The following is a 27,519-nucleotide window of genomic DNA, read 5'->3' as shown; positions in this document are numbered from 1 at the left end:
CAGAAGAGGTTTGGGAATGGGAGTTTTGGTTTGGGAGGTAACCTGAGCAGTCTTTGAGGTGGGAGCAGTGGAGATATTTGGTATCTGAGGTAGGAGGGATGGGTTTTCCAAGTTATAAAGAGATATCTCTCCTCCTTGTCTTCATGAAGTGTGACATTGCTAACTAATTTGGTGTCAGGGATGCACATAAGTGTGCTCCTATTAGATTTCAGGAAGCATCTCTATCCTTGTGCAATTTTTTTCACTGCTGCAGTTATACACATTTGCTGTTGTGACCTGGAGCCAGGCCATGGCTGGTGGCCCAAGGGCCAGCTTCTACAGTACAAACAAATAGATTTTGATGACCAGAGGCTGTCACACTTTCATCCCAAGTGCTTGTTTTAGAGCAGATGATGGGAAACTGGAAATATCCTCTCTGTTCCCACCCTCCCCCAAAAAAGAGCCGGCACCTGCATAGCCAAGTTCTGCAGGTTTAGCAGCAGCCTGCGAACAGCTGAGAAGCACAAGAAGTGCTGCTGCCTGCTCTTCAGATGTCTGAACTCACCCAGCTTAAACATCGATCACCCCAAATGCTGGGCTCTGGCAAGCCGTTGTGAAATGCCCAGGTGAGTCTCAGAACGTACAGCTGAGAATTTCTACTTCTATGAGTGTTTTAAAATGATTCCAACTATGAGAGTATTTCTGCACACTGACCACACTTTTTTTTTCAATACATCTTTTATTCACTTCTTCAGGAGTAGTTTCCATGTTTCCATCACTGTTTTCCTCTTAAAGCTATGCTTTTCTTTCTTTTCACACACAATACATTGGTAACAGAGGTGGCTTTCCTTTTCTAACCAATCACATCAATTTGGGGGGGGGGGTGATGTGGAGTCAGGAGGTTGTTTATCTGGCACAGATTATGTCAGAATAAAGAGTGCAAAATTTTATGAGAAGTATAGACATAGCAATATAAAAATTTTCAGTCTGAGGTAAAAATTTCTCTATATGAAAAGCCCTGAGCATAAAATCACTCATTGGCAACTTAAGGACTTTGCCATACCAAAAAGAAAATCTTCTTAATTTACCATTTACGTGTCACATAAATATTTACTTGTTTGTTTCGTAGACATAGCTAATCACTTCATTATTCTTCCTGAACACCACCCACCAGTCTCATTTTTTACTTTCTTAAAGAGTTTTCCAAATGCTGAGACTCGCACCTTTCCCACTGAAGTCAACATAAATACTTTCACTGAGCCTTCTGTAATGTTTCGGGCCTTCTCTTGTAATTTGGTACACTGAATCTGTTTAGACTTTAGACTGTCTCTTTATCATAGTTAAACAAGCCTTCTTTTCCATTCTTTGCTAACTTCTGACAGATTGTTCTCTTTCCCATCACCATCTTTTGCAGTGTAATTGTGTAATTCTTTTCTCTTCCAGTTCTTTGAAATCATGTGAAATTTTCCTCCCTAAAATTTTGAATTGTTTTTAACAGGATTTTCCAACTCAGAAATAATCTGAAGAAAGGCAAAAGAGGACAAATCTGAAAGAACCAAGGTACTTAATACTCCCTTTAAGGCTCTGTGTCCCAAACTGTAGCCTTTATAAGCTGCTGCAAAACTTTGGAGCCTCCTGAATCCTTTAGTTGCCTTGCATCTTTCTGAGCCCGCAGCAGGGCTTGCTGGCTTGGCCAGTTGCCACAGCACGTTGCCACACTGATGTGACTGTCCAGCTTTTCAAATGGAGCGGGCTTCGGTGGAGCTGGGTTGGGGGGGGGGTGCAGATTGAACCTGCAGCTGTCTAGCCACGCGTTCACGTAAACTCCCTGGTATTTTCTGAAGGCTTGACATTCTTTTTATCTGGGCATCCTAGAAATAGCTTAGTGTGGAGTAGCCCAGCCATAATTTACAGTTAAGCCTGATTTGAATTTATAAGCAAAGCATTCCTCAGTCTATTCCACCTGAGGGGCTGTATCCGGTTGGCATGCTCTTTGCATGACTAATGGAGCCGGTTGTGCATGAAATACAGCAGGAGAAGGAGGTGATGGGAGTCCTCATGATTTCTCCGACAGGAGTACAGCCTGTTTTCAATCCCTGGCTGGCAGAGGAGTTTTATGTCCACCTTTCACCACAATCTTCTGCTTAAAAGCTATTCTAATATGACCTTTCCCTGTGAAACAGCTCTGTATTTTAAAGGAATACATAATTATTTCCGTAAGTAAATGGAAGGAGGTGGGGAGGAGTGTGCACAGAATTTGTGCCAGAATAATCATGTTATTCTGGTGTCCTGGGGCAGTTAGAGCTCTTGTCTGGAAGAGCAGAGCGCTGAGTTCTAGTCCTTGCTAGAGTGATTACTCTTAATGCTTTAGCTGATGACTGATTAACAAAAAATTCATGAACGTTAGCCTCCTGGCTGTTGTAAATCTCAACTTGATGCCTAATGCTCTTCACAGGTTGAAGAGGAAAGGGATGTGTCTCTCAGTATATTGTGTGCTTGCCTGCCTGCCTCTCTCCCTCCCTCTACCAGGTCACTTATGTCTTTTCTGGATATAGGGTCTGGATTTAGGCTTCACTCCTTGTATTCCCAAACTACATTGAAACCAAAGAGCGTAGGATGAAGTTTGCCCCAAGGCACAGAACACTGCATATACTTAAAAATAAATAAATAATAAAAAAAAATGCACAGAACTGTCTATTAGGGTGGTACACAATAATGAGCAAAAATGAATGTCCTTATGCACATTTGACAGTAGTATGTACAGACTGTGCAAAGACGACTGGGTTTTATGGCTTGTGTGTCTCATTCAGTATGCAAAGTAGCAAATAAGAAAGGGTAAGGCAAGTTAATTTGTACGCTTTGGAGTCTTTTCTTTGCATGCCATATGGTAGAATTGCCTTTTAAAGACTTTTTAATGTAAGTGTTCTTGAAAAAGAATTGCTGTTATGTGCCTAAATATACATGATTTTTAAATTAATGTGTGTGTGTTTGTGTGTGTGGTGGGTTCTTTGTTTGGATTTGGGGTTTCATTTGTTTATTTTGCTTTGTTTTTTAAATAATGTTTAATATATATTCTAATTAAAGAGGTACATCCAGTAAATGGATTATAAAAGAAGGGTATAATCTTTGTAACTTTCCCAGTGTAAAACTTGGGTGAGAGACTATTGCAAAACGGCATCATCAGAATAAAACTATAGGAGTTAGAGCAGCATTAATTTAACTCTCTGAATAAGGGCTAGGTCAAGTTATTCTTTACACTGCTCTGAGCATTATCTAATCTTTATACCATTCAGGTAGGGTTGGGACGGATGCTTGGCAGTTGGTAGGCTATTATAAAACAGTGGCAAGCTACGGGCAGATTTTTGTGCTATTTGTGCATGGCAAAGACAGTATAGGATCTAAAATTTTAGTGTTGTGATAAGGCAACCATCAGAGACAGAGCTAGATAATATTTCTTAGAGACTTTTTTTCATTAATGTGGGACTCTACATGGAATAACTCAAACATACGAGATATCTGCAGATTGTAACTGAGTAACTTAGCCAACAGGTTCTTTCTAATCAGGTTAAAGCAGAAAAGCTGTCAGTTGTGAGGCAAGTGAGGCAAGGATCAAGATATTGGGAGATTATGATTTATCACCAAACTATATTTTCTCAGGTTTAAAAGAAACAGAGAGATCCTTTTTTTCCCTTGTAACACCACTGTAAAAGTATCTAAGACAGCCCATTTACTAGATTATCTTGAAACTTCAGAAACTTGAAAGCATGTTATATGGGAAGTGTAGTACTGCATAAACTATCAGACTTCAGCCAGCAAAATAAAAGGGAAATTTAATACCCCAATAGTATTAACATTGTATTTACAGCTGCTGCTGCTGCCCACATGAAAAAATGTTTCCCAGGGGCTGAGATCAAAGGTACTGCCACAGTGTGACATACTATGGGACTACACTATAACAATTTTACAGATTTAACAGATTGTTTCCAATGGAAATGTGTGTGATATAAACTGCAGGTGTTCGTAAACAGGGATTGAAGGATCAAAACTTACTCTTTTTTTTTAAAATACAGGTTATATTTTAAATTAGCTACTTGCTTCAGCTGTGCAACAGCCTCAAGTTTGATCCTAGAAAAGCACCTCCTTTAAATATAATTTTCAAGAAACATGTATGATCAAACTATCCTAGAATTTTGGTGGGACTATGAGTCCTGTGTAACTACTAGCCTAACTCTTTTATATTAATCCAATATGTTGCTAACAGTTTTTTGTCTGTGTTTGCTATGTTTATTGAAATTAGTTTTTGTAAGATACCTTATATGTAGGGCACTTTGTATGTAAGTATAAGATTCTCTCTAAAAAGACTCTCTCTAAAAATCGAAGCAAACCCCCCAAAGTTATTGTACTTTGCAGAATGTCAAAACCCTGAGACAGACTTTCAGCTGAAAGAAATGAAGGTGTCCCTCTTTGCTTTTTTTCCACCACCCTGGTTACCTGAGGCGAGCATCTTACCCAGACAGACTTGGAAATGGCAGCAGGCTACGTGCCAGGCGCTGCGGGTGCGTCACCAGAATGGTGCGCAGGCATTTAGCTTCCTGACTCCATTAATGCTAATGGGAGTCAGACAGTTCAATCTCTACACCATGCTCCAAATGTCTCCACTGAAGTCTGGCAAACAACCCCTGAGGCTTCCTTGTAAAAGTCTTTGAAATTGCTGCTCTTCTGCTGTAAGATTTGTGATGAAAAACAAACCAGAAAGCTGCGCAGTGTATATAGATTTACATGCAAAAGCTGTGCCTGTATATAAATAGGTCTGATATTGTGGCATATGACTAAAATCGAAGCACTGTGAGGGGAAGAAGGGTGAAATGAAAGGTGCCTGCTTCCTGTGGGCTCTGAATTGGCTGTCTTTGGAGATGCATCTCCAATCACAGTCCACAGACAGGCATTTTCTTTATAGCGAGAGCTGATGAAAAATACCTGAAACAGGCACTGCAGTCCACATCCACAGCCCTTACAACGCATTGCTGATTTATTCTGTGGTTCTGGTCTGGTGCAAAAGGGCGGCACAGCCAGTTTCTCTCTCTTCTGGGAGTGTGGAAGAGTATTCATGTAGCACAGAAGGCTGACCACAAAAATCTCCCTTTCAGCCCCTCTCTCAGCAGGGAGAATGACTGCATCCCTGCTGCCCCCCGTTGTATGGGGAGTGGGAATAGCCACTGCACAGGGGCTGATCAGCTGATTACCTGCCGACCTCCAGTGCAAGAGGAGGAGACTCAGCCACATCTGGGAATAGGGCCCCGGGGAGCTCATTCTCCATGCCTTCTGCCCTGTGCGGTCTTACCTGTGATAAAGTTGGAAGGTAGTATTTATTCCCACATAGATACTGCAGTGGGATCACAGAGGGTGCAGACATGGTTTCTGGAATGTAAATAAAGGGGGCGGGAAGCCAGGCTCCATTGCTTTCGTACTTGCACCACTCTAAGTTTGAAGTAGCATTACTCCCACCATCAGAACTGCACACTACGAAAATCCTAGGAGAAAAGTCAAGTTCTTTCTTATTTCCAAAGATGTCTTGAATTCTTTAACACTTCAAATGCAAAAGTGAAGATAGATGGTTCCAGGTTAAGCCAGTTTTCACTTATTCTCGTGCATGCTCAGAATCCCCAGATTTTTAACTGTGCCTTATTTTTTTCACTTCCTGTATTCCTGCAGCTGTGTGGTCCCCTGCAGACTGGTCAGCCTCCCACAAACTGTAAAACAACTTGAGGACTGTGCTGATTTAGGCTTTGTTTAAAATTCACCCTGACTGCAGTCAGTGGCCAAAAGTGCAGTGGTGCCAAGTGGCAAAAAGCAGCCATATCACTACTAAGAATCTGCCCCCAAATTGCCTGATTTTAATCAGGAGCAGTGCCAGATATGCCAAGTAAAAGGTTGCCTTGCTTCTGTTGGAAGAACTTGTCCACTTTCTTATTGGTAGCAGTGAAGGATATTTCACTGTTTATTTCTTTGTCCTTGTTAATACAAAGTAGGCTGCAGAGCAAATGTGTGGCTGGATAAGGGACACTAAACTTTGTGCCTCAGGGAATAATGTGATCCCTGCGGGGAGAGAGAGGCGTCCTCCTCTGCCCGCGAGCTGCCCGTGCCCTTGCCCAAGCAGCAGTGCACGCGCAACGTTGTGTGTGTGCGAGACGGGAGGCGGCGCAAGCCAGTTCGCTAGTCCTTTCGCGTCACTCGCTGACTGCGGCAGGGAGTGGGATAATAGTGGGGAGCGAGTGAGTAAAGGTCGCCGTGGCACGCGCTTTTCCTCCCTGCCACGCAAGCCCGAAGCTGCCGAGTCTGTCTGTCTGTCTGTCTGTCTGCTGCTTGGAACAGGGGCTTTATTTGCTTCTCCAGCAATTTCTCTCTCTGAAGAAGCACAGTCTGCTGCCACTCTTTGTATCCAGAAGGAAGATATTGCCACCCTTTCACATGTAAATTATTGTTCTATTTTTAACTTCTTCATTTTTCTTGAATTGCTATATAAATAGTAGTTCACATTTTTCTGCTTCGTGACGCATTTTTTCTGGGTCTTAGAAGAAATGCAGTGAACTAATATTTCAATGAATAATATTTTTAATTATTCCAGGAGCCAATTAAGCATTTTCAGAGGCCTCTAAGCTTTATATGTGACTTTAAAGTATGAAAGTATGGTGCATGGTGTTTTACACATGTTTTAAGAGTATAAACTTTCTCTTCCTGAATAAATAAAATGCAGTTCAAAAAAAAAAAAACTATATCAGAGAGAGGAACCACAATGAAACCTTTTATCTTAATTCTTAAAATTTGGATGATTGAAATTAAAAGGTAACCCAGACTAACCTCCCACAAACTAAAAAATGAAAAGTTTAAAAGCTAAGAATAAACTTAACTTGTTAAGGCTGTTTTCTCAGTAAACTGTGATTGTTCATCTATGAGATAATAGTACAATTTTAGGATTGCTTTTAAAAAAACTATTTGCTTCACTATGACACAAGAAAAAGCCTTTTTAAGGGTACTGATTGTCAAAGTGTACAGCCTCAAAATACTACTAATATATGCTTTGTGCAGCAGAGAAAAGTGGTAAAAAGCCATGTGTTTTAAAAGGCCACCTGTGGTCATATGTTGCATGGTGATCCGCTTCCTAATCAGAAATTGCATACCTTGCAGTCTGATCCAAACTTGTAAGATTAATTTTGAATGCAGTGGGTGCTGCCTCACAGAGAGGTATGATGACAACAGAGATTTTTAAATTATGTTTTGCTCAAAATATAGTACTCCATAAACTGATCACATGTTGATCTCCACAAATTTTTCTTGATAAAGCTTGGCACTATCTTAACCTTGCCCTGCAGGCTACTCAGATCTTTTATTTGCTTCTGCAAGATTCTGTATTGTTTTTTTCTCTTTTGATTTGGTTACTGGCACATTGAAAAGGTAAAAGAATTGCCACTGGCTCAGTGAAACCAGATTTTTTTTCCCATCATCTTTGAAAATATTTCCATTTGCTGGATGGATATATTCTACCTGATTATTGGGAAAGGTTTCAGAAATGAATAACTATGTTTTTACGCATGGAATCCCGAATGTCCAGTTTTGCTTATTGGATGTCAACTGAGAGAAGTTCAAGATTCCTGTGATCAACACACAATCCTATTGCTTTTTTGTGCTAAGCAAGGAACCTAATGCTAGAATAAGATTTAAAAAAAAAAAGTTAAAGATATCCATATTCTTAAAATCATAACAGTGATCATAATAAGAAAAATATCTACTTATTCTTTCTGGCAACATACATTTATTGTATGCAATATGAGTTCCAGGATTTTTTTTGTTTCTTTCTTTCATCGGTCCTATCTTAAATTATCACAAGCTGTTGTTTATACAAACTGATTTTTTTTCTCTTGAAAATCACCTCACTTATTTTGTTTTATTGTTTCAGCCTGATGAAGCAGAAATTTTCTATATCAGATGTTTCACTTTGACAAAGTGTATGACCTTACCACTTTAATAAGAATAACACAGCAGGTTGATTTATCAAAGCTGGAAAATGCAGAATAATGTCATTTTAACTACATTTTATTGACTGTATCTTTCAAACAGAAAATTAAGCCATCAGCCATGCCAAAAATTCCTTCATTGCCATGAAAATACTATCTTTTGTACTTCTTCTTAGCACCCGTGAAACTAATAGTTATTAATTCCACACTTTTGTTCTGGAGATGCACCTATTTCCATCACAATCAGTAGTTAAAATATAAGAGATAATGGACCTCAGTCTCATCTCTCTGAAATACTGGACTATTAGGCCACAGCTATATTAATTTCTTGAAAAGTTGGCAGTTTTGGCATTGGATTTTTCTAATACATAGATGGCATTTGACTCAAGATTGCTTTAAACTCTTAAAACAGACATATTTGATATCATAAGCAAAGATATGAGGAACATGTAAATGAATTGCAAATGGAGAATGGATAGTATAATTATAGTGTTTGTCAAAATAATTACAAAATGTAAGAGAACAGCTTGCTGTGAAATATGTATCTTTCTGGCATTAATAATTTATTTGTGAAGTGAAACTCCCCTCTATTCTTATTTTAAGACTTGCTGGTTACACGTTTTGAGGATTTGCAAGATATAACAAAGTGTAAATTTTTGGTAAACCATGTCATTGTCTGTGTAGTAAAACGATGCCACCGGTAATTCCCATCACAGTAGGGTAGGCGAGTATGTTTGTACATCTCCGTTAAGCGTGCTGCTGTTGTGCTGCTCACATTTCCCCTGTGCACACCCTTCCCTGTAGCTTGCTGGAAAACAAATTGTCACACCAAATTTTGATTTGGGGGAGAAGGCTGAAAATTCCCCTCCTCTATACATTTTCTAACTGCGGCCCACTCCAAAGGAGACCTTAGAAGGACTTTAGGACATTCCAAATTTTTATCAGAAAAGAGTAAACCCCCTCTCTGTGGCACCTAAACCTGAAATTGCCATACTGGCTGGCCCCCTCCCTCTCTGCCCCAGGTGTTGCTTTGGCCCGGGGGGCCTGTTTCCAGGCATGGCTGGGCTGCCCCGGTGGGGGGGTGTGAGCAGCTGGTTTCTGCAGCCTCTCTGGCATCTGGAAATTCAGTACAGCAGTTCCTGGCCGTCCCCTTGACCCGCTGCGTGCACACAGAGTGCCTGCAGGCACGGACTAAATCTCAACAGGACTACGTTTCTTATGAAACGACTCATACTGCTGAAGGTGGTTGGGTTTTTGTTGTTGTTGTTGTTGGTTTTTCTTAACAAGTTTGGTGCCAGAACTGGTGCCCATCTGATAAAATAGTAGTTAATGCACTAACTCAGGAAGCAGAGGGATTTAAACTCACCCCCTCCCCGCTTTTTCAGTGTTTTTCAGAGGCCTGCTCTTCTAAACGAGGCCCGCGAGAGGCAGGTGGAGCCCTGGGCTGAGTCCTCAGCAGTTAGGTGCAGTTACATTTTGCTGCTGCTCTCCAGCTGGTAACTATTGCCAGCACCTGTTGGGCTCTCAGTTCATGCAATCCCTGCAAGCTGAGCCATTGGCACGTGTTTTACTGTGCTTATGCTAGAGCAGAGGGCTATCAGCACAGGCACTGTTGTGAACTTAGCTTTTCTCTTTTGCTTGCATTTCTGTGGCACTGACGTGTTCTTGTTTTCAGAAGCAGGTAGCTGAACTGTGATCTTCACTGCCATAAAGGGTAAGAGTACACTTTGAAGTAAGAAAGTCTTACATCAGTCAGTTGAAGGCTAGGAGAAAAAAAACACTAAGCTATGAATGTTTTAAAGTAGTTGTGTAGCATGTGAGAAAACTAAGACATAGTTTCATGTTTTTGTAGTTTATGTATCAGGGAGGCAGGGAGAATATTGCTGCCAGATAGACCAGTGGAGTAAAGTTGTGATGTGTATCAAGAGTCAACAACTGCTTGTGCACAGGTATGTTTCTTTTGGGCTTTTTGTGTTGTCTCTGTGTGTCCCATATCTAAGTGATCCGGGTCTATGGCAATTTTGAAAAAAATGTTCTGTGGCCAAGTTCCAGGAAGTTTGGAAATGGCAGTTTTGAAACTGCAGCAGCCTCCGGTTGCCCTTAAGGAAGAGGCACTCTAAGGCATAAGAAAGGTACTGTTTTCTGGCACGCCTCTCCCAACCCCCTTTCTTTAGTTTCATCAGATTTAATAAAGCAATGTCAGTGAATGTGATAGTCTGAAGAGTACGGACACTCAGATACTTGATAGGGTACTGAGCCGTGTTTACATACGGTTCCATTCCCAAGACACAAATCCTTAACCACAAATGCTCGGTTTCTAAGTACAACTAGTTTTGCCCCCCAACGTGTGGCTGCAGAGTGCCTATTCTCTTTACAGATCAGAGCCTTCATACCAACTTCTCAGAAAGCAAGTCTTTTTGGAATAGTAGCCTCCTGATGGGGGGGGGGGGGAGAAAAAATCAAATTAATGGTTAGAACATTTGTCCAGGTTTGGGGGAAACTAGAGCTGAATGTCCTTCTCTACCTGGCAGGCCTGAACTGTCTCCAGTGGGAATGCTTTAAGCCATGGAGTTGCGAAGTGCTCCGAGATGGAGTGCCCTCAATTTTGCTTGTGGAGTTGTTCAGTTAGGCATTTCAATAACGGCGCGTTTAATGTAAAACACAAAGCCTGGCTGGCAAGTTACCCCCATCCTGAATGAATGGCCTAACTGTTAGGTTATGCAGTTACATTGCACTTTCTGTACTCCATTTTCTCATGTTTACTAGAAGAGGGAGTACAAGCTAGTCTATGGTCTTTCTTGCTGACCTAGCGAGTAATTTTTCCACACAAATGGAATTGCTTCTGTAGAGAGAGATGTTAGAGAGCCTTGTTGCACAGTGAGAACTTTTCATTTTCTACTTCCTTTGGCAGAGAAGGGAATTTAATGCCATGTTTTGTTCCTTGGCTAAGTGCTCCGGTAACTGTGCTGCTAGGTTAGAGGAGATCCCCCCACTCTCCTGGACAGATGCTTTCTTTTTTTGTTGTTGTTTTTGTTATTTTCTTTAACAATACAATAAGAATGATTAAATTAAAGAATATTTGCTAGGCTGAGAAAGGCTGGCGAGGCAGGGGGATCAGCTCCTTTGCAGATCCTGGCAGGGTTTGTGTCTGCGCTCTCTGTCCAGCTCTGCCAAGGCTTGGGCAGTTACAGGCCAGCCCAGAAACAAATCTCTCTCTTTATGCAGAAAGAGTCTCAGGCACCAGCTTAACCCCTTCAAGACATGTGGGCACCTCTGAGGGTGGGCAGGACCCAAATGAGGTTTCTGAGAATTAAACGTTTGGACTGATATGTTCAAAGTGCTGAACACCTTTAGGCTAACACTAAACTGTTATCACTAACTGTGGTTTTCTAAAACAAGGTAAATATGCGAGAGTGGATGAGGAAAGCCTTGTTTCTGCAAATATCTACTCCTTTATTATTGCCAGGAGCCATGTGCAGATCAATGGGCCTTTTCATTTTAGTTACTGGTTAAGCACAGGAACAAGTGTTTAGTGAAATGGAGCCAAAGTGCATGGATATTTCCAAGCTGCTCCTGTTCTATGGGTGAAGTTCTTCTGTCTCCATGGATTTTGTGTACTATGTTGTCCCCATTTTCTTTCACTTTCTTGTTACTTACTATTTCTTACCTGCCTACAATATTTCCTTTGTTCACTGGATGATGGCTTTTTAATAAAAAGTTGCATGATACTGTCCTTGACAACTGACTGCTTAACATTACCATATTTTCCCTGGGCTTTTAAATAGCAAATCCCTCTTCTTTACCTCTGGGAATGAGGGGTAAAAATTCCCATGTGTTTCAGCAAAAAGCTACTAGCATGGGACGGTAGCAGGGAAGGGCAGAGCAGACACGTAGGACTGCTTTTGTGGTCCCCTTTTCCAGGATTGTGTGCTGTGTATAGCATCATATCCAGTACGCTGTTTCAAGTAGCCAAAACTCCATGCCATTATACTGATTAAAAACAGGTGTGAGGTGGAAATGGAGGATCTTGTGGGCTCTTGTGAACTTCTACTCTGGCTATATTTGGTAACTGTGGTATTTATAATGAAGGGCTAGCATGATGGTTTCCCTACTGTGGACTGTGAGGCCATGGTATGTGGTCTTCACAACTATGTTAGACAAAAAAACATTTATGGATTCACAAGGACTGTGTTTAGTGTGACCGTATGGTTTGCTTGACTTGCTCGTGTGCCTGCTGGTCTATAGGAAATGCCAAACTATTAAGCTAAACTAGGAAAACATGGTTAGTCTGTTGGTAGCTTCAAGAACATGACAGAGAGTAACAATCATCCTGGTGAATTTCTGGTCTGATTGAAGCCAAAAGGAAACTTATTGTACATTGTTGTTTTTATAGAGCCTAAATGTCACTTATTTTCTTTTCCTCCCATCTCTTTCTTCCTGCCAAGAAAGATAGGTCCTATGTTAACAGTCAGGATGATGAACATGGGTGATGATTTCCACAAAAACGCAATGGGATGTCTTTAGTTTGGCACATAATGTGCTTCTCTTTTTTTCCCCCAGGCTGCTGCAAAGCTAAACATGTATGAAGACTTATCTTCACTTGTGTAAATATTCCTTGTGGGAATTTCATTAACCTAAGCATATAGTTTAACCTCTTTCATTCCAGAGGAGATTTTATAAGTTGAAAACAAATAGTCTCTGTTTTGCAACACATGTGGTCCTGACACAGTCACCTTTATGACAGAATAATCAGTGGTTATAACTGATCTGTTAATTGGGGACGAGAGAAGAGGGGGTAGTCCTAAGCTTTTATTCTTTTGCACTGTGATTTGAATATGCAATGTGATTTGAACACACTTCTCAAGCTCTACTTGCCAGGCATTTTTTCAGTTCTGGGGAGAAAAGTAGGATATGAAATGTTCTTACTGGCACTAAAATGGTTTGTGTGTGTGTGTGTATACATATATGTATACAAAAAAAATCCTGAAATGATAATGGTGTGATTCCTGCACCTAAGTGCTAAGATCATATGAACCCCATAGGCTTTCCCAGGAACTGGGCATGGGACTCATCTGATGTAGGTGCCTGCCCCTTAGCTGGCTGAGTTTCCTTTGTAATCTTTGGAGAGAAACAGACAATTTTAGGGTTTGATTCTTCTGACCTGTTCTAGATGCCTTCTTCTAGATGAAATGAATTACTCACTAGAATTATTTCTTCCTATTGACTATAAAGGTAGATTAGTTCAAATTTAGTTAGGTACATTTAGTGACATAAATGTAGCTGCCCAGGGTCCCTCACTGCCACTTCAACACTTTAAAAGCACGTTTAAAAATACTGAGAACCCCTTGTTGCTGACTAACTCTGAAGTACTGTTGACATTAAAACTATGTAGGAGCCTGTGAAAACTCAGTGCGCCATAAGGAGACCTTGGCCCTTGGAATTGTCCATTAGTGGCTCTCTGCTCGGCGTGCCTTCTGTTGGGATTTCACGTTTAGATGCCAGACTCTTCTCATCTGTCATATATGGTCCTGAGTGCATAGCCTGGATATTGGATTTTTCCACTAGATAGCCATCTAATTAAAAGTTACGTCTGCTATAGTGCAGAGTGCAGCACTGAAGTCCTGGGACTCTGTTGGTTGTTTTTTTGTTTTGTTTTGGTTTTTTTAATTAGTTATGCTTGAAAAATAATGTACTTTTTATTGATGACTTTTGCTTTTTGTGTGTTAATGCATTAAAGTGGTAGTCAAAGCAAGGGTATTGTTATGGTCTTTTAGCAGCCAAAGGAGATCTAAGATGCAGAAAGACTAAGATCGAAACCTTTGCTTATTTTAGGTATTTCAATGTCTGAATTAATGACAATCTCATCAGATAGAGCTGCAGATATTAAGGACTTCTGAAAGAAATGAGTTTTTGATTGCAAGTCAATTCTAAAAGTGCTATCCATTGGCTATTTTCTTTCCCAGATCCTTGTTTAAAAAAAAATATGCATTTTCTGAGACTACAGTAGGGAATATTTTTAGTTAAGTATCTTTCTGAAATAACCAACCAGGTTTTTGAAAAGTTAATCTTAAAATGTTAGCTGCTACCAGTAGAACTAAAGTGCTTAAATAAATAGTTTAATTATCAGCTTCAGTCTTCTAGCCAACAGGATTTGGTCTTTTTTCTTGTTTTCCCACCCCACTCTCCTTAAAAAGATGTTAGAATGAACTGGGGAATTAAGCAGTTTGTTAAATGATTCTGGCATTTTTTTCTCATTCTTTATCTTATACATATGCACAGGTTGTTTCAAACTGGGTTTTAATTTTTTTCTTTTAATGGAAGAATGGGAGACTTAGCCCATTCTGAAGTTTTCTTCATCTACAAGCTTTGAGGAAATCATTTAAGCCAGTAATTCTATCATTAGTCAACAAAACACTTCAGCACATTCTTGAAACGTCTAAAAATTAGTAGGGCTTCGCTTACGTGTGTAGGGTTTTTTTCTTTTCTTTCTTTTTTGGAAGCTTATTTAAGAACTTTCTTGATATCTTAACTTTTTTGCAGAGGGCATCTTTGTTGAAACATCTTACTTCATGAACATTTTTATCTCCAATTTTATCTATGCTTTGGCTACCTTCCCTGAAATGTCCTGTATCTTAGTTGAGGTGTGAACCTCCGGCCAGCTTCCTAAACCTGCTGCCAGTGTTTTGGGTTCATCTTCCCCCACCACACACACACACAGTCAAACTTCTGTGTGTTATTGCAGCCATTCATTACCAAAATGGCATGTCAGTCAATGTCTGTCTGTCTATCTAGAAGAGCTCCTTCTCATAGCTAATTCATGAACTTGGTGGGTGACAGAGATTAAAGCTTCACTGTAGTTTATAGTTTCCTGATCAGCTCAGGGAAGTTTCAGTAGGAGCTGTTCCAGAGGCTTTTAAGTCTTGTGTCATATATGTGGATCCCTCTGTGAAGACATGGCACAGTTTTTGGGCTTTGCAGAAACGTGATTAATATCAATACCTCAAGTCAGATGAAAGCAAACATAGTCACAGCTTGTGTAGATCTGCAGCATTTGGCAGTCAAACAATGCTTTGTAAAGTAAATGCTCATTGTGAACATGTTCTACTTGGGCAGTATCTGAAGACCAGTGGGTAAGGATCAAAGGGCAGGCTAACAGAGGTGACACTGTTGTGGGTGTTTACTACAGGCCACCTGATCAGGATGAGGAAGTCGATGAGGCCTTCTACAGACAGCTGGAAGTAGCCTCACGATCCCAGGCCCTGGTTCTCATGGGGGACTTCAACCACCCCGATATCTGCTGGAAAGACAACACAGCTAGGCACAAACACTCCTGGAGGTTCCTGCAGAGCATTGGTGACAACTTCTTGACACAGGTGGTGGAGGAGCCAACAAGGAGAGGTGTGCTGCTGGACCTCGTACTAACAAACAAAGAAGGACTGGTGGAAGATGTGAAGGTTGGGGGCTGCCTTGGCTGCAGTGACCATGAGCTGGTGGAGTTCAGGATCCTGCGAGGAGGCAGCAGGGCACCAAGTATGATCGCAACCCTGGACTTCAGGAGAGCAAACTTTGGCCTCTTCAGGGACCTACTTGGAGGAATCCCATGGGTGAGGGCCCTAGAAGGTAGGAGTGTTCAAGAGAGCTGGTTAATATTCAAACATCACTTCCTCCAGGCTCAAGAGCGGTGCATCCCTATGAGTAGGAAGTCAAGCAAAGGAGGCAGGAGACCTGCATGGATGAGCAAGGAGCTCCTGGCAAAACTCAACCAGAAGAAGGAAGTATACAGAAAGTGGAAAGGGGGACAGGCCACTTGGGAGGAATATAGGAACATTGTCAGAGTATGCAGGGATGCGACGAGGAAGGCTAAGGCCCGTTTGGAATTAAATCTGGCTAGAGATGTCAAGGACAGCAAGAAGGGCTTCTTCAAATACATCAGCAGCAAGAGGAAGACTAGGGAAAATGTGGGCCCTTTGCTGAATGGGGTGGGTGCCCTGGTGACGAAGGATGCAGAGAAGGCAGAGTTACTGAATGCCTTCTTTGCTTCAGTCTTTACTGCTCAGGCCAGCCCTCAGGAACCCCAGACCCTGGAGGCAAGAGAGAAAGTCTGGAGAGAGGAAGACTTTCCCTTGGTGGAGGAGGAGTGGGTTAGAGATCATTTAAGCAAACTTGACACCCACAAATCCATGGGCCCTGATGGGATGCACCCACGAGTGCTGAGGGAGCTGGCGGACATTATTGCTAAGCCACTCTCCATCATCTTTGAAAGGTCATGGAGGACAGGAGAGGTGCCCGAGGACTGGAAGAAAGCCAATGTCACCCCAGTCTTCAAAAAGGGCAAGAAGGAGGACCCAGGGAACTACAGGCCAGTCAGCCTCACCTGCATCCCTGGAAAGGTGATGGAGCAGCTCATCCTGGAAGCCATCTCCACACATGTGGAGGAAAAGAAGGTGATCAGGAGTAGTCAGCATGGCTTCACCAAGGGGAAATCATGCCTAACCAATCTGATAGCCTTCTATGATGGGATGACTGGCTAGGTAGATGAGGGGAGAGCAGTGGATGTTGTCTACCTTGACTTCAGCAAGGCTTTTGACACTGTCTCCCATAACATCCTCATAGACAAGCTCAGGAAGTGTGGGTTAGATGAGTGGACAGTGAGGTGGATTGAGAACTGGCTGAATGGCAGAGCTCAGAGAGTTGTGATCAGTGGCACAGAGTCTAGTTGGAGGCCTGTAGCTAGCGGTGTCCCCCAGGGGTCAGTACTGGGTCCAGTCTTGTTCAACTTCTTCATCAATGACCTGGATGAAGGGACAGAGTGCACCCTCAGCAAGTTTGCTGATGATACAAAACTGGGAGGAGTGGCTGATACACCAGAGGGCTGTGCTGCCATTCAGAGAGACCTGGACAGGCTGGAGAGGTGGGCAGAGAGGAACCTCATGAAGTTCAACAAAGGGAAGTGCAGGGTCCTGCACCTGGGGAGGAATAACCCCATGCAGCAGTACAGGTTGGGGGTTGACCTGCTGGAAAGCAGCTCTGCGGAGAAGGACCTGGGAGTGCTGGTGGACACCAAGTTAAGCATGAGGCAGCAATGTGCCCTTGTGGCCAAGAAGGCCAATGGTATCCTGGGGTGCATCAGGAAGAGTGTTGCCAGCAGGTCGAGGGAAGTGATCCTCCCCCTCTACTCAGCCCTGGGGAGGCCCCATCTGGAGTACTGTGTCCAGTTCTGGGCTCCCCAGTACAAGAGGGATGTGGCACTACTGGAGCAAGTCCAGCGAAGGGCCACAAAGATGATTAGGGGACTGGAGCATCTCTCTTATGAGGAAAGGCTGAGAGAGCTGGGCCTGTTTAGCTTGGAGAAGAGAAGGCTGAGAGGAGATCTTATCAATGTGTACAAGTATGTGAAGGGAGGGTGTCGAGAGGATGGAGCCAGGCTCTTTTCAGTGGTGCCGAGCGACAGGACGCGAGGCAATGGGCACAAACTGAAACACAGACGCTTCCATCTGAACATGAGGAAAAACTTTTTCACTGTGAGGGTGACAGAGCACTGGAACAGGTTGCCCAGAGAGGTGGTGGACTCTCCTTCTCTGGAGATATTCAAAACGCGCCTGGATGCAATCCTGTGCAATGTGCTCTAGGTGACCCTGCTTGAGCAGGGGGGTTGGACTAGATGATCTCCAGAGGTCCCTTCCAACCTCAGTGATTCTGTGATTCTGTGATTTCTCATGAATATCTATTTGGTGCATAATACAGGTGCATGAGGAAGCATATACCATTTTCCTATAAAATTCAGTTAACTGGAGCTGTAAATTACTGTTTTGTATGACTTGCATTTGTTTTCCAACTTAGAAGTCAGGTGTTACCTATAAGGCTGGCATCAGCTTGACCCTTTGTTTTAATTATTGTGCACTGCATTGTTGGCATGTTGTAATTTAGCAGACTTTTCAAACATTATGGTAGATCATCCACTGTAGGGATGAATCTTATGGGGGATCTTGTAGGGGTGGATCAGTTTAGTTACCAGTGAGGCTTTTAGTTCATTCCTGTGATGTTTGCATAGTGGGGTAATGGCAAGGAGGCTGAAGCAAAAGAGGCAAGGCCAGGGCATTCCCTGTGTGCTGTTTCTAATAAGCCTACTTGGATCCTGCAGTTGAATAAATTCTGTGTTAATGTAAGTCTGTGCTAGAGAAAGTAGTCTAAATGGTGCAGAAATTTTGTATTTTCTCTTGCTTCAAGAGCTCTGAGTACATTGCAAGCATAACTGTTTTTATGCTGCTGTTGAATTGTGTAGGTTGTGCAACGTATCTTTTGCCTGTCTTCTGTTGCTTATTTTTGTATTTCTTTATTACAGGCAAGGCATAGGTGAACATGTTGCCTAAACTGAGGTGAGGGGCAAGGTTCCCTTCATTCAAAGTAATCCAGAGGGAAGCTTACCCAGAAGATTTGTGCATTAAAGAGTTTTTTCCCATCCTTGGTAGGGAGAATATGCTCTGGCATATGTAATCTGCTGACCTGCACCATGCATGTTGTGACACTAGAATGCTAAAAGAGAGAATGTGGAAAGTAAATAAAATGTGAACGTGTCATTCCTTCCTATGGATGTGTTGTGATCTCCCAGTGTTTCTTGCAGTTTTGGTTTCTGTGTTCTGGGGCATGATCACGGTACAAGGCCTCATTCTGGGAAGTACCCCCTGCAATGCTTTCGCTCTTCTCTGAGAAGGCTCTTTCTCATATTCAAGACATATTCTCCTGTGTCAGAGAAACATCTACTTATCAATTTAAGGAAAACTATCAGTGTGTTTACTTACAGATGGTTTTATTGTAAGGCAGATTAAGAAATGGGATGTACTGTAGAAATATAGTGTCATTCTCCTATAATTCAATGATGGCAACATGCATGCAAGCTTTTTATAGCAATTAACTGCTCCTCTCTTTCCTGTTACACAAGAATAGGTGCCATTTTACCTGATACTTCCAAGAGTAGCGGTATTAATGCTCTGTTGTAATGTTGGCCTAAGTATCTGTGTTGATGCCTGATTTAAACCTCTGACCACATGGGTGTATTGCCAAAAGCCTGAGATGATCTAGAGGAGCCGGTGCTTTTGCAGTTTGTGACCTCAGTGGAGTCATTCTGGTCCTGTAGTAGGAGAACTATTTCTTCTACCCTGATACTTGGCTCCTCGGTATTAATAAACACTCTTATGAGTGGAATCAAGAATTATATGAACTCAAAGATAATGAATTTGAAGAAAGTAAGTGCGCAGGATTTAAAAGGAAATAAGTGTTTTAGGTAGTTGCAATGTGCCTTGCATTACAGAAATATCGTACTAGTGAAAATAGAGCAAAGTGTAAACTGAAAAGTTCAGAGTTTCTCCCATCAATAAATAGAAAATCAGAAACATTCTTATATAGAACTGAAAAGAATTACATACAAATAATGGTAATTTTAATGACAAGTGACATGTTACCAAAAAAAAAATTTCATACCACACGCTAGGAAACATAACTTACCATTTTAATACATCCTTTTTAATGATATGAACTCATTGGATTATAATGTTCTTCAGATTTGTTTGGCCTTTGGATAAACTATGTGACTTCATGTTAACTACCAAAATGTGAAAAAATAATAAACCATGTCCTCCACCCTGAAGAGTAATGGAAGAAGGCTGCTGTATTTCTGAGTTCTTTACCTCTGGATTAAATCAATTATTTCAGCACTATAAAGAACAAGCTTGTGTCTCAGACAATAATTACCAAGTAGACACTCTCTAACACCCAGAACAGCCATCTGGATCATGTTGACTCTTTTTACCATGGCAAGAAGGGTGAATGAAATATAGTTCCTGCTTTCTGATGTCATGAGGATTCCTTCAGTCTCACAGCAGCTGGAGCTCCCAATCCCTAAGGATATATATCTATATATCTATATCTATATATATCTCCTATATATATATATATATTCTTAAGTGTTGCAGATGTTATGTGTTTCAAAAAACAATTCTGAGCTTACTCTGAAGCTCTGCTCTGTCAGATGAGGTAGATATGAATAAATCTTTATGTGAAGTCTTCTTTGTTAGTCATTATTGTGAGCAAAATATAAAGCATTGATGTAGTTCTAGGATATATTAGTAATATCAGGATAAAATAGTAGTTGCAAATTGCTTATGAACAGCTTAAATTGTTGCATTTGCATTTTGTGCATGTGTTCTTGTGTGTTCATAAAGTGTTCTTAGCTCTATATGTATATTTGATTTTTTTTCTAAGTAGTTGTAATTTTTATAGTGGCTCTAATCGAGAATAATACTCTCAATATAATATAATCTTTAGTGATAAACTGTAGCAGACTGGCTCTGGGGCAGAAAAAAACTATGCTAAATTTTAGGCTGAATTTTAGGCCCCTTGTTGGGTTTTAAAAAGAAAGAATCTGTGTTAAAAATAGTTTGACTCTTTTATGTGGTGGATTAGTGCGGGCTTAGTTGCTTTGAAATCTGGTAATCAGATAAAGTTTTGCACAAAGTGACTGCAGCTTTTTGCACAAGTGCTTACAGTATGGGCCAGCTTGAGGTCAGTGATCTAGATGAAGGTACATTTCAAAGACGAATTTCCCTTGGGAATGAGCTCTGAGCACTGCTGATGGATCAAAAGTGCTGATCTGTGGCAATGAAAAGGAGCAGAGAAGCACTTACTGTCATGGAAGCACAAACTGTGTGTCCAATGGCACTTGGCATCTTTCATAAAGTGCATGGTTATCAGAACAACTGAAAGCATGACAGCCACTCTTGCTTTTCCCTTCAAAAGCCTATGTTACATACTTCATCTTCTGAGCAGGATTATTTAACCAGCTGTGGCACTTCTCTTTCATGTCTGAACAAGGAGGCTTAAGCACCAGTGTAGATTTTCTGAGAGGGAAGTGGGTCCATTTCCCTTGACAGTGGAACTGATTCTGTTTTGATGAAATGAAGTCTTCGTAACTGGGGCTGTCCTTGGCCGCCCTGCTGTCGTGTGCAGGTAGGGCCGTGATGGACACGGGGCAGGAGGAGAGAGGGAAATCCTGTAAAAATAGTGTCAGTAGGCTTCTGCTGCCGCTCTAGAGTGAAGTGGAGAGATCTTCCTACCTGCTCTCTGCATTTGCCCAAAATCACAGCCATTCCCTTTGGCTGGCCTCTGTATCTCAGCGGAGGCGAATATGAATAATACCATCACAGTTTCTTTGTGATAAAAATCAGACACATTCCAGCCCAGAATACATTGAAACTTGCAGACAGGCAGACACAAGCAAAATGCAATAAAGCTGTTTAATTTGAGCTTTTCCCTCTTTACATCAATTTAAGTGAGAAGAGAGCTGGCTTACTGTTTCTTGTAATTCAGAACAAGAGTATGAGCTCACTGGCATGTGTATGTCTGGAGAATGCAGCACGTCTTGTTTAGTGGGATTGATACAGACCCATAAAACAAAAGTCTTGGGTAACTTTTGTTAATGTGGCTGTTAATTCTAGAGTAAGAGAGTCTGAATGGCCTCTCCCCACTGCCTTTATGAAATTTTGAGTAAGCATGACATGCCAGCAGACTTGTTACCCAGAACTCCTGGACTTCTTACAAAATATGGGAAGAACTAACTGCTTTTTTTTTTCTTGGTTTTGGCATTTTATTGCATGGGACAGCTAGGAAATGTTTAGGAAAGGCTTGTTTTCTGTCTTGCCACCAAAGGTAGTTTCTGGGTGCTGTATGATAGGTTTTTATCCATCTGAAACTGAAGTGATCATGCTTTGGTGCTGGTGATGGATTTTTAACATTCCCAGAAATTTTCTCATAGGCACTCTGAATTTCCTGCCTTCATGGTATGTCCAGTCATAGTATTGTACCTTGAACTGTTCTGCTATGACAGCTGTATGTAGTGACAGCAGACTTCAGTGATCGGGAGATAGTTTGGTAACCTACCTGCGATTATGAATGTTTAAGAAGAAAGGTGCCACATACAGGATGAGCAGTATCTGTGCTTAGTGATAAGTGTAGTGTAATAGAGAATGCATTAAATTTACAGTCCCTAGAATGATTTTTGGAGAAGACTGCTTTAATATGGAGAAGACTGCTTTAATATGTCTTATATATGCAGTAAGCCCAGGAAAACAGTCAAAACTAAGAACTGCTGAAAGCCTTATACCAGTGTACGGGAAGGTGATTACAAGTAATAATTTGTATCTTGGGACTGTAAAACTTGTGGTTCTCTCTGTGACTCTTGGAAGGGAGAAGGCTTCCTGCCATACACTGGAATATTTGTGTTCCCTTTGCTCCTGTATTTGTTTCGATGGTTCTTCTTTCCTTATGGCTAATTCTGTATTCTTGGATTTATCTCAGGGAACTTAAGGACTGGCTTCTCAAAAACCACTTGTAAAGTTGCACTGAGATTGGAGTGAATTTATCTGTAGCACTGCAAAAATCGCTGGTTGTGTCTGAGACACTGATGAGAACGCTACAAATTAACAATGAGAACATTAGTATAGCTATGATGTCTTAGATCAGTTGCAGCTGAAATGTTTTCAGCTAATGTGCACAGCTGCAGCTGCTGCTATTGTCATGATGATCTCCAGAACCAAATGGAGAAAAAGGAGACAGGAAGTGAGTGCAGGGCAAGGTGTTATGTGAGTTAACTTTTTGAGTTAGGCTGATGTTTGCATTCTCTTTAGCTGGGAAAAGTGGTGGCAAAAAAGGAGACAGGAGAGAGGGGCTGCCACAAAAGACAAATGTGGTCTGACGGCTGCTGCTCCCCAGGCAGGTTGGCTGTTGGTACAGGGCTGGCCAAAGGAAGTCCCAAGGAGCTGTAAGGAGAGGGCACAGCAGCTGCTGCAGCAGTCTTGGGGGAGGCATGGGGAAGCTTGCTATATCTGGAGAAGGTTTAAAATTTGGAATAACCTAAGTGCAACTTCTCCCTGCACTGAGGTTTCAGTAGGGGCAGCAGTTCCCAAATCCCCATCCAAACAAAGTCTTGTGCTACACCATGTTTGCATGTCCATCGTGCACAGCTATACCATTTTCTTGGTAGCGCTGTAACAGGAGAAAAGCAAAGCTTTGTTTTCAATCTGAAGAAGACTTTAAGGGTTACAGCCACTGAACTGCTCCATTCCCCTTCCCATTCCCCCACAAGGGGCAGACTCTAACAATGGATTGGTCCCATTCATATTGTGTCTGAAGAATTAGAATTAAATAGATGAAATAATAATCTTGCTGATCCTATCTGAGACATCATTGGAAGAACGCTTCTGTTAAGTATTGGCTTTTCACAGTATTCATGACCTTCATCAGCATACACAATGAAACACATCTGAAAACAAAACTACTTCTTCCTCTTATTATTTATGTCTGTGGACACTTTAACATATATGGAGCAATTTATATATATATTATATATATATATAATATATATACACACACACATATTGTTTGTACATTTATATATAAGAACAACTTACCTTCAAAGTTTCATTTTCTGATAATTCTTTTTCATGACTAATTAGCTGTCTGTCTGATTTATTGCTCCATTTCCACAGGTAGAAAAACATGAGGATTACAAATGGTGAAAGACTAGTCTGTTGAGATGCTTTACTGGTAAGCCAAGAAAGAGAGACTGTCAAATCTCTATATATTAAAAAAACTTAAAATTCTCTATAGAGTAAAGCAAATCTCAAAATGTGCTGACTAGATTATGGCGGGGATTGAAGCACAGAGGTCAAAGGCAAGTGTTCACAGGTTGTAGATCCTAAATGCCATGTTTCCCCAGGTTTCAGAGGGTTGTAAAGGTAAAAGATGATGTGCTGAGGACCAATTTACTCTATGTGGGTTGGCTAGCTGATGCAGTTGTAGCAAATGGGATACAACAAATGAGTTGTCTGCAAGCATTCGTTACAGCTTTCTCTAGTCTTTTCATTAGAGTTTGGAAACTTGTTAATTTGGAAACTAGCCAATTGCTTTGCTTTAGCTCATGCTCAGGTATGAAAGCGCCAGAGGTACTTGGCAAAGGGGCACAGAACAGAAATGATGTAGGTCTTAAGTGCTGAAATGTTAATAGGGCCCAGGGAGAGTCTAATAGCTTGTGAACAAGCTATTCTGTAAGCATCCAGTTTGTATGTTCCTCAGAAACCTCCTATTTTAGTGATCAGCAGAAAAAAGGTACTGGCTACTAGTCTGATCCATGAAGGCGATGCTTATGAAACATTGTCTGAAATTATGCTGTCACATACTTTCAGAATATGGTTAAGTGGGTGTTGTGATTGAAATACTACCCAGTACTTGTTTAAAAAGGAGGAAAAAAATATTATGCAATTTCCTTTAAAACATTAACCTAAATGCAAAATGTAAAAGAATGCATTAACTAAATGTTCAACTTCTGTATTTACTTATCTTTGGCCTTTGTGGCACTTGAACTCTTGAGTGTGAGAGTGGCAACAACTTCCTCCCACCCCTTCTCTGCCAGAGATAACACCATATCCCTAACAGGGCAGTGCTTACGTGCCTGCCTTTGTTTGCAGAGATATTTTGATGTGTACCACAGAACATTGCCTGCTCCTGTTTTCTTTCTTATTCCACAATTTTATATTGGAATGGCCTCTTGAACCTAAGATGTAAAAAATAGGTAATAGAACAACAGTGGCTGTGGTTCCTCAGGTATCTAAGCTGGTTCACTGTTATTTAAATTTGCTCCTCTAACTCCTTGCCTCCCTTTCCTATAGCCCTGTCTTATAATGGCTTTGGTGCTGATGGGGCCTTTGCAGTAGCATTTTAGCTTGAGTCAGGGATGTTCTTTTGAGGGAAGTCTCTGGACTGGCCCCCCTTTGCTTCAGTCTGCTTTATGTGCAGAGCACACAAGAGGAATTTCTTTCAGGTTATAGTGAAAGATGTGCTCTAGAAGACATGCTAATGTATGGTCAAATGCTAATGGGCCATCAGTTCCTGGGACCGGTCAAGCCCTGAGGTAGAAGTGAGGTTAAAATGTTGACATATTTATTGTAAGGTTTTCAGTATTTTTTTCTCACATCCTGTTAGTTTGCACTATTTGGTAATGTAGATGCAGCCTCAGTGAACTGAATTGTCTTGTAAAAATGCAACAGATGATTATCTGGGTTGTACTGACTGGGAATGGTATTTTTTCTGCCAGGTTAGCAAGTTAAACTGACTGCTGGAGTTCAATGAGTACTACAGCCAGCACAGGTGTGCTGTAGAAGCATATGTAGTATTTGGTAGTGGGGAAGGAAAGGGAAACTGTTACAGCAACTTCCCCTAAGTCTTGTCTTACCTTGGGGAAAACTGAAAATGCTCTGTGTTGTGTAATGTACTATGAGGCATTCCAGCTTTTCCTTCCCTGCATTACATGGAGATCTGTTAAATGGTTGTTAATGACCAATGGCAGAGCTCTTTTTAATTTGGTATTGAGTTGGCCTCTTTCCACCTCTTGCCACAGATGGTGACTAACCCATCAAGCAGAAAAGGGTCTGTTTTCTTATTTAACATAATCTTAATGTGAAACACAGTTTTTCTTTTTGTAAACCAGAGAGCTATATAGAGATTCAGATCTGGAACGGAGATGGAGCTGAGTAAAGCATTGTGCTTATTCAGGCATGGTAGTGACCAGAGGCATTTGCAGGAAAACATTATTGATTTTGAGAAAGCCACTTCCAAGAAATTATCTTCCAGAGCAATTTTTAAGTGGAAGAGAATGTATCTTCTGTGGCATAGGTGCTTTTATGCTTCAGTAGACATGATCAGTCAGTGATAAAGCTTCAACGAATCTCCTGTAAATTAAGGTTTCCTGGAATGCAATTTGGCAAGATGTATGTTATCCTAGATTTTATAACAGGTTTAGTAATTTGGACAGTGCAACAGTTAGTGAAGATGCATAAGGCGACAGGAAAGAGGAAAAATTGCTGGGGTTCGGCAATTCCTTCCCTTCACTGGGGAGGGGAAAGGGTAGCGGTTGCCTGTTATCCCACTGTCATTAGCATGCACCACCTTTTTTGAGACTCAGGAAGCAGAAATGGTAAGAAAGATTGAGGAAAAAGGAAAAGTTAGTAACAAATGAGTGCAAAGATGATGCAAATTATTAACGTTCCTTAAGAGCTGTCTTTGCTTCAGTCAGGAGCTTTCAGCTTGTTGATTTTTCAGAGTGTGAGATGTTTTCCTGTGAAAGTGCTGCTTGCTGTGCGTAGGCCTGCTGACAGTGAGTTTGCGGCATTTTCAGTCACCTTGCATCAGTGGTGCACTCAGCCTGTTGTTCTGACCCTAATAATGTCCAATAGCAGCTGTCTGTGGGAAGGTTTCAGAGCAGAGCACATGGGTGATCGTGATACTTGTCAGAATAATCTCCCAGGCTTGGACAGTATGAGTATCGGGAACTACTTGAAGCAGAGGGAGTGTTTTTGCATTTAATTTTTTTTTTTTTTTGGGGGGGGGGCATAGATTTGTCCAGTTGAGTTAAAATCATGTGTTTAGCTACAGTTTTTAGTGGCATCGAGTGTAACTACAGCACATTGTGTGAAGAACCCCTTTTTTGTTTGTTTGTTCTCATTAGTCTGAGCCTGGTAGCTTCATTTGTTATCTCCAATTCTTGTATTAAAAGAGGCAGTGAATGGTTGTTCTCTTGCTTTTTCATGTTACATGAGACGTTATGAATCTCTGTCATATTATCCTTCAATCTTATCCTTGCCTGGCTCTAAAGCCCTATTTAATTTAGTTGTTTCTTGTGTGGAAGCAACTTCTGATAATCCTGTTGCATTCACTTTGTGTATTACTAATTATATTACTCCCTTTGGACTGTTGTGCTTCCCTTGTCCTCCCATCTCAAAATGAGAAAGCAAGCTTATTTTATACTGGGCTGATATCTTCATAGGATTATTTACTACAGCCCTAAGATGTCAGCTTGCTTTTCTCCTCTTACTGCACTTTAGAAAACTACACCATGAATTAATTTTACTGCCGCTGTAAAGAAGTTGTCCTGCTCCCATCACTTGCCTGTGTCGGCACTGGGCATAGACCTTTCCTGTGAGCTGCTCCTACTCACCCGTATGGTAGGGAACGAGGACGGAGAAGCAGAGAAGTAAATTTCTGCCATGTCTGCGAGTTAGTGATTCATGGAGGGGAGTGATGGGAGCCAAAGCTGTCTGAATGGAGGGAGCAGGTCCTTTTTAATGTAAACTGGGCCAGCCTAATGGCTCAGGCACATAAAACTGCAGCCATGATTATCCTTTGCCTGTCTCTTAGGAGTAAATTTGAGACTGTCAGTGGTTTTGTAGGCGGCATGTTTAAACTGTTTCAAAGGAGGCAGTTATGAAGGTGAAATAATATCATGCAGACCAAAAAAGATGTTTATTTTGCTTCTTTCTTTTAGTTCTGGAATGATTCTGACCTCAGGTATGCTGCTGGATTTCAAGATGCATCAAAGGAAAAGACATTCTAGAGAGAGCAAGCAGATGAGAAATTGTCCCTGACTTAGAGATCGTAAGCCAGTTTGCAAATGGCTCTACAACCAAAGACTTGGAAAAAGGCT

At 41.3% G+C, this 27,519-nt stretch overlaps 1 long non-coding RNA gene across 1 annotated transcript; it reads left to right on the top strand.

The window, feature by feature from the left end:
* The first annotated feature begins 509 nt into the window (after window positions 1-509).
* Window positions 510-27,435, top strand: LOC136992190 (uncharacterized). Its single transcript, XR_010884267.1, has 3 exons — window positions 510-605; window positions 1,478-1,539; window positions 27,361-27,435. It is a non-coding gene; the product is annotated as an uncharacterized lncRNA (long non-coding RNA).
* The last annotated feature ends 84 nt before the right edge of the window (window positions 27,436-27,519 follow it).

The sequence above is a fragment of the Apteryx mantelli genome, chromosome 5 (assembly GCF_036417845.1).
Source record: "Apteryx mantelli isolate bAptMan1 chromosome 5, bAptMan1.hap1, whole genome shotgun sequence".
Taxonomy (NCBI): Eukaryota; Metazoa; Chordata; class Aves; order Apterygiformes; family Apterygidae; genus Apteryx; species Apteryx mantelli.
The sequence above is the reverse complement of the archived record's forward strand: the minus strand, read 5'-3'. Positions and strand labels throughout refer to the sequence as shown.